This window comes from Nematolebias whitei, chromosome 14 (genome assembly GCF_014905685.2).
Source record: "Nematolebias whitei isolate Nwh7 chromosome 14, NemWhi1, whole genome shotgun sequence".
Taxonomy (NCBI): Eukaryota; Metazoa; Chordata; class Actinopteri; order Cyprinodontiformes; family Rivulidae; genus Nematolebias; species Nematolebias whitei.
Window position 1 is genome coordinate 34,192,858 of NC_056511.1, and position 11,594 is coordinate 34,204,451.

At 37.9% G+C, this 11,594-nt stretch overlaps 1 protein-coding gene across 1 annotated transcript in view; it reads left to right on the top strand.

The window, feature by feature from the left end:
* LOC119420635 (protocadherin-1) overlaps positions 1-11,594 on the top strand; it is a gene marked incomplete at its 3' end in the record, with an annotated part of 127,512 nt that overhangs the window by 109,947 nt on the left and 5,971 nt on the right.

The window sequence follows — 11,594 nt, forward strand, 5'->3', positions numbered from 1 at the left end:
CTTTATATGTACTTTATATGTAAATAAGGAAAAAAAATACAGAAAAGTAAAACAAAAGAAAATCAGGAACACATGATATGTCTATCCTTACAGATCATATAAACTAATATTTTTGACCAAAACAACTTTGGTCCTTGCCAGCATTCCCACTACAAATGGCTTCACTTGTGAAAAATGTTACCCATGTTAAAAGATTAAATACAAAAATGAGAAACTTTGAAAAAAAAAAAAGTTTTGCGACAGTAACTATTGGCACTTCCCATGTGTAATGGTATGCACTTTGCCATTTGTTGTACAGTTACTATTCATTCTACAATATGCAAAACACATCAAATGTGAAACTGAATAATAACAATATTGACAACAAAACTCTGATCCTTTCCAGTTTCATATTTTAACATGTACAACTTTTCCACAAGTGTACTAAATGTTTGAGGCCTGACTTTGTCAGTACAATCCAGGAGAGACTCCTCACCTCTCAGTCAGAAAAAAGTCACATAAATTAATCTGCTATTTTACTCAATGCAATCTGCTAGCTTCCTTAGATGGATAGCTTTACTAATTGGCTTTTTTATGTGTGCAAATGTTTTTGTTCAGTGCCCTGAGACAACATCTGCCGTGACTTGGTGCTATTGAAATAAACTTAACTGAACTAAATTGAATCTACACTACAGTACTCTAAGCATATTTTAAATGGAAATTAACTTATTTGTTTAATAAATGAATAGATAGATAAATAAACAAATGAATAATTAAAACACGCTTTAACAAAATAACTGTCCACCAGACAAACGTTTTAGCAGAAATGCTAAATGGTTCATCTTCTTTTGCAATCAAGAGAACACACCAAAAGAAATAAAACCCTAAACACAACATCACCTGTTTTAAAACAGCACAGAACTTCTCCACATGTGGCCTGCTCAGTGTTCAACACTTTATTTTGAAGAAGACATGCCTCCAGTGCACTCCTCCTTCATCATCAGAACAAATGACTGCACCACCAGTGCAGTGTTGGAATGCCTCAAAATTACCAAATGAGAAGCGAAAAGCAGAAAACCTACTTCCTAGTTTGCAAATTCCACCTGCGCTGGGGAGGAAGTTTACTTTTAAGATTTGCTTTTGCCTTTGAGTGATAAATGACATAGTATAAGGTCATCGAACTCTAAAGCAGGGCTATTCAACTGGTGGCCCGGGGGCCAAATCAAGCCCACAGGCGAGTTCAGTTCGGCCCATCAGTGGGTTCATTTTTAAATAAAGCTATAATTTGAACCATAAAACAAACTTATTAAATTACAGTAACTGCTGGATGTCCAGCCCCTGAGCCCTAGGTTTTTAGTAACTGTGCCCCCTGAGCAATTTAGTTGAATAGCCCTGCTCTAAAGGAACATAATTTGGTTCAAAGCAGGTCATTGAGGGTGTGGGTGGGAGTGGAGGGACTTATGTGAGTGGCAGTGGAACAGGATCATTGCCAGAGAATGCCCTTCAGCTGATAACACTGAACCTACCAGATTCATTTTATCCACCAACTTGAAATGTGTTCTTGTAATGGGGGTAGAAGAAGTGGGGGGGGGGGGGGAAGCCATCCATAACTCATCATGGGACAGAGAGGCTGACGGGGAGCTTTTTGTCGAAGGGTGATGCATTCACCCCAACACTCCCACCTCCTGTGTCACGGAGTTGCACGAACAGTCAGATTTGTCATTAGATGTGGCAGCTATGTTCACACTTGGTAGGTCTTGCTGCAGTAATACTTGGTTTTTACATCAACAACATTATGGTATTTCAAGGCCAGTGCTCCCATTGAAATTAAATTTTCAGGGCTAAAGGGAGGGAAAAAGTAAAATACTCCCAAACAGGCATAGACGGGGGAAAATGCAAATCCAGTCTTGCCTATCAAGACCATTAAGGGGCTGTGATTGTTTTTTAATGTGTTCACTCCAGTCTTTTTTTATTGTACAGTATGTGGAACAAAGGAACCACTGGTCTTTATCCACCTCTCCCCCCCCCACCCCTCCCCTGTCTGATCACTTCATTCTCCACCCAAACCCTCGCTGGCTCCTCTGCACTTTACCCCCCTCTCCATCTCTTGCTTATGTTCCTCCCCTCCACCCCCCTCCCCACCGTGTCCCCTAGTTTTCTGGTAGCTGTGTCTCTTTGATAATCCAAGACTCTTTGAAGACTCCAATTCCACGCTGCTTGCCTCGGAGCTATTGCACCTACAAAAACAACTGTGTGTGTGTGCATGTGTGAGTGCTTGGCTGTGCATGTGTATTATGTGTGTGTGTGTGGAGAAAAATAAGGAGGAGCAGTAGATGGGATAAGAATGGAGGACATAATGGTGATATGGGAAATAAAAACAGTTCCATGTGAATTTCCTTTGCAAGTGCTCCAGTCTTTACGGTTTTATGCTTGCTGCATACACTGAGAGGTGCACTTCTTCATTGTCATATTTGTTGGTGCAGCTCATTTTTTCTGTGCCTTCAGAGGCAGCAGCTCATTGATTCCTGCATGCACGCCAAAATGCCAGAGCCAGGATGTACTCACAAACACTTTAACGAAATAGAAATACCGGGTCGTGCGACAGGCTGACTCTGCCTGGCCATTAAAGACACATGAATTGGAGGTGATCCCTCATTTCAAGTCCAAAGTAAAATAAAATTACAAATTATAATACTTTGGCCCCTTTATAGCTCAGCCATGTTTGTTTTTTGCTCCTGTAATAAGTACAGAAGAATTGTTAGATACATTTAAAATGCCACAATGATCAAAATTGCTATTTGCTAATCATTTTTGCATCCCTCTCTTACCGTTTGCTATGTGACTGCCTCTTCATTGTCTCAGTCTCGAACTGTAGGGGCTTCTTTCTTCTTCTCCAGCCTTCCTTCTTTGTCTCTGTAGTTCTGCCTCTCGTTGGCAGAGGAGCTTGCCATTGGGATTTAGGAGAAATTGAATTGAATTATGAAGGAATTTCTCCGCAGCCCGATTGGCATCATTTCCTCCACACAATGGAACATCATTCTCATATCTTTCAGTGTGAGGGAATGAAAATAGGCCGTGCACCATTCTTTCTCTCATCCTTTTAAATTGAATTTTTCATATCACAGGGGCACTGAGACATCAGCCGTTTCCTTTAACATGGGCAGAAAACCCATTTCATAATATCAGACACACATACACACACACACACACACACACACACACACATATACAACTGTGATTCAATGGGAGAAGTCTGGCTTCAAGCATCCAGTACACACTCAATGTACATACACTGTGTATTGATAAACAGGACTTTATGAGTTCCCTGCAGCTTGAAAAGTTGGGGTTATGCCAGGAGATTGCAATAGTCAGCTGGCTTCATACATTTGTTTCCACCTGCCTTTTTTTTTATAAACATATAAGCTTTCATCAAAAAACTTACCATTCTATCCATCTACTCTAATTAGGGAAAATACAGTTGTTGTTGATTGTCACTATTGTGCTCAAGATGTTATCAATGTAACAACTGTAGTGTTTATGTTCCTGAAATTTCACTTGAATATATTTTAGGGTCAAGATGGTGGTAGAGGTAGGGCAGCTGACTCGTGACCTGAAAGTACCAGGTTCAATCCCCAGCCATTTCCACATGTTGTGGTGTCCCTGAGCAAGACACCCAATCCCTAATTGCTCCCCAGGCACTTACATAGCTGACCACTGCTCCACCTGGATGTATCCCAAGCACAATGGGTTAAATGCAGAGAACTAATTTTGACATTGTATGAGAAAATACAATGATGACAACACATAGCACACTTTCTTTGCTGTAAGGAAAACCCTTACATTCAGCATGTTTCCCTGGCCGCAGAGACTCAGCCTGAACAACACATCTGTGTAATAAAAAAATTAACTGAAAACATTTGTCAACACTTTACCTGTGAAAAACTGCAATGCTTCTCCTCGGACATGGGAAAAGAACAACAAATTTTACTTTGCAGTCAGTGTTGGAATCGCCAACCTTTACTGTTTTAAATTTTTAACCTATTTAGATGCTAAATATTGAATGGGAATGTTCATTTTAATTACTGTTTCATTACTGTACACCAGTGTCTTCATTTAAAAGATGTACTACTTGATGGATAACAAAGAATAATCAAATTATTTAATCAAATATTTATTCCTAACAATGATAAAATAATATACTATGATACAGATTTGTTATAGCAAGCAGTAAAAGTACCACAAGATGCAATCAGAGTAGCGTAAAATGTGGTATCGACCAATTCATTCGAAGGGATCCAGGCTTGAATATTTGTTTCTAGTTTCAGTGAAACTTGGGCGTTAATGCAAATGTTTGTGCATTTGCGTGTCTGTTAGCAAAATATTTAATTAATCAATGGATGTATTTTAGTAGATTTAAAATAATTACTGATGATACGTGAACAACTAATTAACATTTGGAGTCAGTTTGATTCAAAATGGTCTTCACAGCTGATTTACAAATGCAAACACAAAAACTGCTAAAACTATCAATTTTACAGATATGGAGTTAAAGCGTGACTATGGTTCAGACTGAGTTTCAACATACAGCAGTCCCTCGATAACTGTGGGTGTTACGTTACAGACACCACCACGATAGGTGAAAAACCACAAAGTAGGAACGCTATATTTATTTTAGTATTTATATATATATTTAAAGGCTTTATAAACCCTTCCACCTCTCTTGCAATGTTCTGAACTCTTAAAGCTACGTAATTTTAACAACTTACGTATATGTACTGTACAGTACTGCAAATTTTTTCTCACCAGCTTTGCAGACCAGCAGCTCAGTTCCGGTTCAGCAGATCTACCCTGCAGCAGCGAAGTCCACTGCCTCGTCCAGGTTGATGTGCACGTGGATAACTGAGCTTCAGGAAGCTACAGGATTATTTGTGACTTCCCCACCAGTTCTGTGATTGTTACGTCTAACTTTGCGTTGCAAAACTTTCCTTCCATTTCGGCAGAAAGCAACGGCCAGAAGCACTATTTGCTTCTGGGTGGTGTGGTTCTTTTGACTGGTGTTACAGTATAGGCTTATTGAAAGAAAACTACAATATGGCGGCACCTGTCCGAAGTATTTATTTATTTTTTTTTTGTTCATTTTTATCCTGCAACAGCTATGTCACGTGAGTAATATTAAAAGATTTAAAACTGACAGTCGTGTGTTATGTACAATCTAACGTTGAAAACCTGCAGAAGAGTGAGTCTGCGAAAGTCAAAACACAAAGTAACGAGATACTACCTCTACAAAGACTTTGAACAGAACATATTTATGCTGCCGTTTATCACATAAATGCTATACTGCATGAAACACACCTGTTTTCAAAAGAATGTGACTGTCATTCAACTTGTTGCCTTACCATCACTTTATTATGTTAACCATTCATCAAGACAATGGCAGCAATACCTATGTGTAATATTTGGAAATCTGTGCTTATTCCAGCTTGTGTACAGACACTAAATATACAAATAACAATATTAATACATTTCCAAATGTAGTAGTAGTTAAATGTAGTTAAATAGTAGTTAAAAGTGCTCTGCTGTATTTATTTTGTACACATTTTGCTGCTATTTCAAAAAGTAAATATTCTATCAACCTCATGGTGAAAGCACAAACAATGCACTTGAACAGCTTGGTGAGCAAATCCTCACTCATAGATAATTAAAATTTAAAAAATATTAAAAGAGCAGAAAGCACAAAATAGCAACTCAAGCCTGACACATCTCTCTCCCATGACAATTGAGAAGTGGTGGACAAGACGGAAGAGCTCGCCCATCTGCACGAGTTCAAGCAGGCCTGTACGGCTACGCTGCTAATCAGTGAGGTTTGGCTGGATGACAGGGCACCTGATGGCAGAGAGGTCTCAGATAACTCTGTGGCAGTCTGGATGAAGAGGGAACTCAGTGCAACATGAGAGCATAGTGGAAACCTACTCCCCCATCAGGGATTAGTGGTGCAAATCAGCAGTTGTAAAAGAAATGCTAGTCACCAAGATGTTATCCTTGCTGCTTCGGCTCAAGTTTTGCCAAATAAGAAATCAGCTCTTTTTATTTATTTATTTATTATTTTCTTTAAAAAAAATAAATATGGATATCAATATTTTCTTTCACAATATTCATTGATTAGATTATTAAAGGCAATGCATTATCATATCCAAGAGTCTGAAATGCATTTTAAAATCCAAAATTCTTGTATTTAGTTTTGTTTACCCACACTCTCAGTGTTTGTCTTACATAGATCATCCCTACCATTACCTTTAGTCATTTTACTCCTTATCGAGTTGCAGTAGTCAGTCCTAATTTCATGCAAAGTTTAACCTGTTAACATTGTGTTTGTTTATCTGATTCCTCTGCTATATATCCGCTTCTTTAATCAGATAAAAATATGGAGAAAAGGCTCTTTTGAACTTGAGTCCTTCTTGGCCTCTTTTATGTGTAGTTCTGATAAAAATGAGCACACTCAACTTACACAATATTCTCCAACACGTTCATTTTTATTTTTATTTTCCTTTCCTGTGTTTGCTATTCAAGGGAAAGGACATTTCAATTTCTTAGTTTTATTAAGTATAATTCAGAAAAGGCATTTTTGACAATATATTTTGAGGATGTCATGCACAAACCAGACACTAGAGAGTACAAGACAGTGTATCTCTTGTGCCAGTCCCAAACCTGGGTAAATGGTGAGGGTTGTATCAGGAAGGTCATCCGACGTAAAACACTGTTGCCAAAACTATGATGCAGTGGTCACAAAGGTGCAGGACTTTAAGAACTTTGGGTCAACTCTCCAGGAAAATGGGGAGTGTGGTAAAGAGGTGAAGAAGAGAGTCCAGACAGGATGGAGAAAAGTTTCAGGAGTGATTTGAGACATGTGTCAGCAAAGGTCAAAGGAAAAGTTTACAAGACAGTGGTGAGACCAGCTATGTTGTATGGTCTGGAGACAGAGACATGGACAAAAAGACAGGAGACAGAACTGGAAGTGGCAGAAATGAAGATGTTGAAGTTCTCCTTAGAAGTGACAAGGATGGATAAGATTAGGAATGAGATCATCAGAGGTACAGCACAGGTTGCAACTGGGAGATAAAGTTAGGGAGGCCAGACTGAGATGGTTTGGACATGTCCATTGGAGGGACAGTGGGTATATTGGTAGAAGGGTGTTAGAAATGCAGCTGCCAGGATAAAAACAAAGATGAAGGCCAAAGAGAATATATATGGATGCAGTTAGAGAGGAAAATCCAAAAGAAGAAGAAAATTTGAGGTTGGATATACTTCTCCCTCAAACCAGAGACATTTATTTACCAGTATTTTTTTATTTATTTTATTTTTATTTTTTTCTTTCTGATTGTTCCACACAGTGCATCAAAAATAGAACAGGGGGGGGACAAAAAAAAAAAAAAAATAAAAAAAAACTTTAAAAAACCTGTGAAAGCTGCTATTGCAGCACATTGAAACAATTATAGGAGTGTTTTAAGTGAACAGGAGGTGTAGATACCTGGTTGTGAAATTGAACACAGGTGATGCTGGAAACTGATAGAAAACAAAGAATAGCAATAAAAACAAAATTGCACGATGGTGAAAAGACTCATTTTCTGAGTGTTAATGCCTCCCCTACTGTACAATTACATCCCCCCTACTATTTTTTTTAACAACTATGATATTGCTTCATTTTTTTTTTTCTTTTTGCCATTTGTTGCTGATTTGTTTTATATATTTTAAAGGCCTAGTATAAATTGAATTAATGCCTATCACCCATCAACGTTCTTGCCAAAGTCTTAAACTAAGATCGGAGACCATTTTGGCATATTTTGTTAAATTATGCTTTGCTCAATATTATGTAATTTTACAAGATCTTGTGTTTTACTTGGAGTATTTTTTTTTAAGTTAAACCGTACCAAATTTTAGCTCAGTATATGAAAAAGTAAAACATAAAATACAGCTGACTAACTTAGGGCCATTTATGTGTTTGCTAAGGTCAGTTGGTTGTGGTGACCATCTTGAATAGGGTTGAAAATCAAAGTTAATGAATTGTAGGGGTACATGAAATTATTTATTTCTGAAAATTTCATCAAAATTGGTCCTGTAGTTCATGAAATATTTTGCAAACTGGCAAATAGATGTGATTAATTTGGTATAGACAAAGTTTTAAAACCAAATCGTGCACAGTCTAGTGATCAGAATATGTGTTAGAATTATGTCTCAGCTGCTACTACACCAGTAAACACACAACTAGGTGCAAAATATATATTTTTCATTAGTAGGTGATAAAAACATATCAATATGCTATGCTATAATGAGGCTTGGCAACCACTATTCGTATAATGTAGTTAAATAAAAAAAAGATAATATCTAACACAAAATATCATAATTTTCAAATATTCAGCATTACAACATTTTTGGGACAGTAAAATACTTTTAATCAAGCAATATGGCAGTTTATCACATTTGTTTAGGTTTTCTTAGAATAATTGACAATAAAACTATAGATAATATATTGATACACATCAAACTAGACATTACAATAGTTGATGTGACCTTATTTTATTTATTTATTTTTTAACAAATGCAATGCTTTTTTTTTTTTCCCTGCTCACTTTCAACGAGGACAAACACATTTTCCTCCTGCTCCCTTCCTCTTGCTTTGCTCTTTGTCTTGTCAATCCTAACAGGCCTCTCACTACATTTCATCCAGATTGTAAATTATGGATCTGGTCAGCTGGTCTCTCATCGGAATTGATAAAATATTCTCGACAAGAAGACAGGGTGGAGAGTCCTCATGCCCAGAAGGGGGACTCGCAGCTGGATACACTATGGATTCCTGGGGCCAGTGGAAGATGGTGTATCTGTCTGTATTGTCCATTGAGGACATATAAGACATGTACATAATAGGAGTTATGATAACCAGATTTCTGCTTTTTGGTCTTGGTGGGTATCTGGCATATCGACAAATTCGGAAGACGGTAGCAGCTGTTCTGGCAATTGAGAGGCTGCCTGCCTTGTATGAAGGAATGTACCGAGTGGTAAACTCTCAGACTCAGATGTTACATGAACTGAGCTGTGAGCTGGTTGCGATTTCTGAGAATCGCTGGCCACTTGCGGCTCCTCGAACTCACTGGCGGGAAGGAATCGACTTTGGAGAAAGCTACAAGCTCGGTCCGGTAGTGTAACCACAACATTTGACTGTTTGGAATCACCACTGAGATGCACCAGCAGAACTATGAAGACAGACATGGAAATCCAAGCATAGGCTGCCTGACCCCAAATAACTGTGTTATCTGAATTTGGCTTCCCCACTTGGGCTTGAATTGGCCAACTATCTCAGACTTCTCCTGGTTGTTTATGGGAACGAGAAGCTCTGCTTCCCCGCCTCCCCATCACTCCCCTATCGCTCCCCTATTGCTCCCCTCCTGAGGACGTCAGTGGAGCTGTGTCAGAGTTCAGCCGGCTGATAGACACCGTGCCATCTTAATCAGGACTATGGACCTTTCTGGAAGTGTCCACGGACAACTCACTGCCCTCGTCGGCCTCCTCGTGTATAAATGTCTTATGATGTCATCAGTATGTTGCTGTTTCATGTGCCGAGTGCATATTTTTGCAACTTGCACACTGTGTCCCATCTAGGACACAGTGCAATATTTGATTTTTTTTTTTACACCTACACTCCCCCTCATGTTTCTTTTTTCCTTATCTGAAAAAAAAAGGGCTGCACCTCTCAAGGCTGGTGGCCTCAGTCACCTTTGACTCCCCATGTCTGTTTGTTTGTTTGTTTCTCTCGGACAGGCTGTACTGGAATGAAATTTAATTGCGCTTCAGTGCAATGACAATAAAACTGATTCTGATTATTTATGCCAAACATTACAAACAATTAACCCAGCAACACTTTCAAATATATCAAACTAGGCGTTACAATAGCTGCTGTGCCCGTGAAATAATGCTTAGTGATCAAAATATTTACATTTGTGTCAGCTCATTCAACTTCATTTCAAAATGTGTCCCTCAATTTTTATTTTATTTTATTTATTTTATTTTATTTTATTATTATTATTATTGTTTTTTTTATGATTAGAACAATTCAGCAAAGTTAAGTCAGGTCTGCTGGACAGTTTCTTTTTTTCTTTTTTCGTATTTTTTAATGAAACATTTTGTCCTTCATCCATGATTAGAACAATTTGCACATTTGTTTTCGATTACCAGTACATCCTAAATAAAGGTGGGGTGATGCATGAAAACAAAACAAAGGCATTGGGCTGTAAAGCATGTTTAAAAATTAATTACATTAAGCAAAAGATAAATCTAAAATGTTTTCTTTATTCAAACCTTATATAAAAAGTTTGTGGTGCTCGCACCTGAAAGCAACTTTCCATCCTTCATATTAAAGGCGCGCTTTATGGCCTTTAAAAGGAAACTTGGTCATTTTAATCAAAATGACCTTTTATCAAACCAGCTAAAGCTTTGATAAAGCTTCAAGAGTATGAGAAAAGATGAACATTTACAGTCTGTAGGATTTTTTTTTTTTAAATCTATTTGCTCCACATATTGCCAGAGTCAGGGGAAATCTCTTCTGAAATGTCAGTTCTTCACTTGTTAGCCTGCTTCAGTTTCAGAGGCAATGCTTAAAGACATCAAATAAAGGAAGAAAGAGACCTGCTGATTGTATTTATAAAAACTTTCAAGCTACATCCACTTCCTAATCAATATTACCAAGTAGAGCTTTACGAGTGTGCTGCTAAAACACTTGTTTTGAACTGTAAAGGAACTAAAGAAGCCTTGCACATCAATTATAAGTATACTTTTTCTCTATCTGCAAGTCTTGCAAAACAACTAAATTAAATTTTCAGAATTATTAACACAGGAAATTATATTGTGCTTGAAATGAGAATTTTATGTTCCCATTTCCTTTTTGCAGTAAAAAAAAAAAAAGCATGGCTTTAGCCTTGTATGAATTGTTAACAAAGTAGCGTCCTCAGTCTCATTTTCTTACTTGACCATGGTTTTTGCATATGTTAATGAAATAAAAGAAGAAATAATTGTTATCTAATGTGCAGCTTTGGTTTCTGACTGAATATCAATAAGCTTGAAATTGCACTGTGGCAGTGAGTTGTAGATAATGTTTTTGGCAGTCTTGCAGAAAACAAAAAAAAAGAAAAAAAAAAAAAGAAGAGGAACAGGGCTGTAGGTTGGCAGTGGATTTCAGCTATTTATTGCAGCATTAAAATGTGTCTTGTTCCCCTTGCAAAGACACAGCCCTGCTGTATCTTTCCATCTGCTTTGGGACTGCTTTATTATAAACGAGGTCATTTTTGCCCAATCTAAATGGGGTTATGAATTCAGATGTCACTATTAATGTCCTTTCTTTTATTCTCAGCCCTTCGGCTTCTTACTTCTACAACAATGCCCAAACTCTCCCAGCCTCCCGCCTCCAGTCTCTCAGAGTCTAATCCTTCTGCTCGTCCCCTCGAGCCAACGCATCTTCCATGTCTGCCTGACCAACTCCAAATTCCCGCTCAGCCTCCCCTTCCATCCTTCTGTCTTGCTGTGGCCCTTTAGGTCTGAAAAGGATATATTGTGTGTGGGTGTGTGTATAT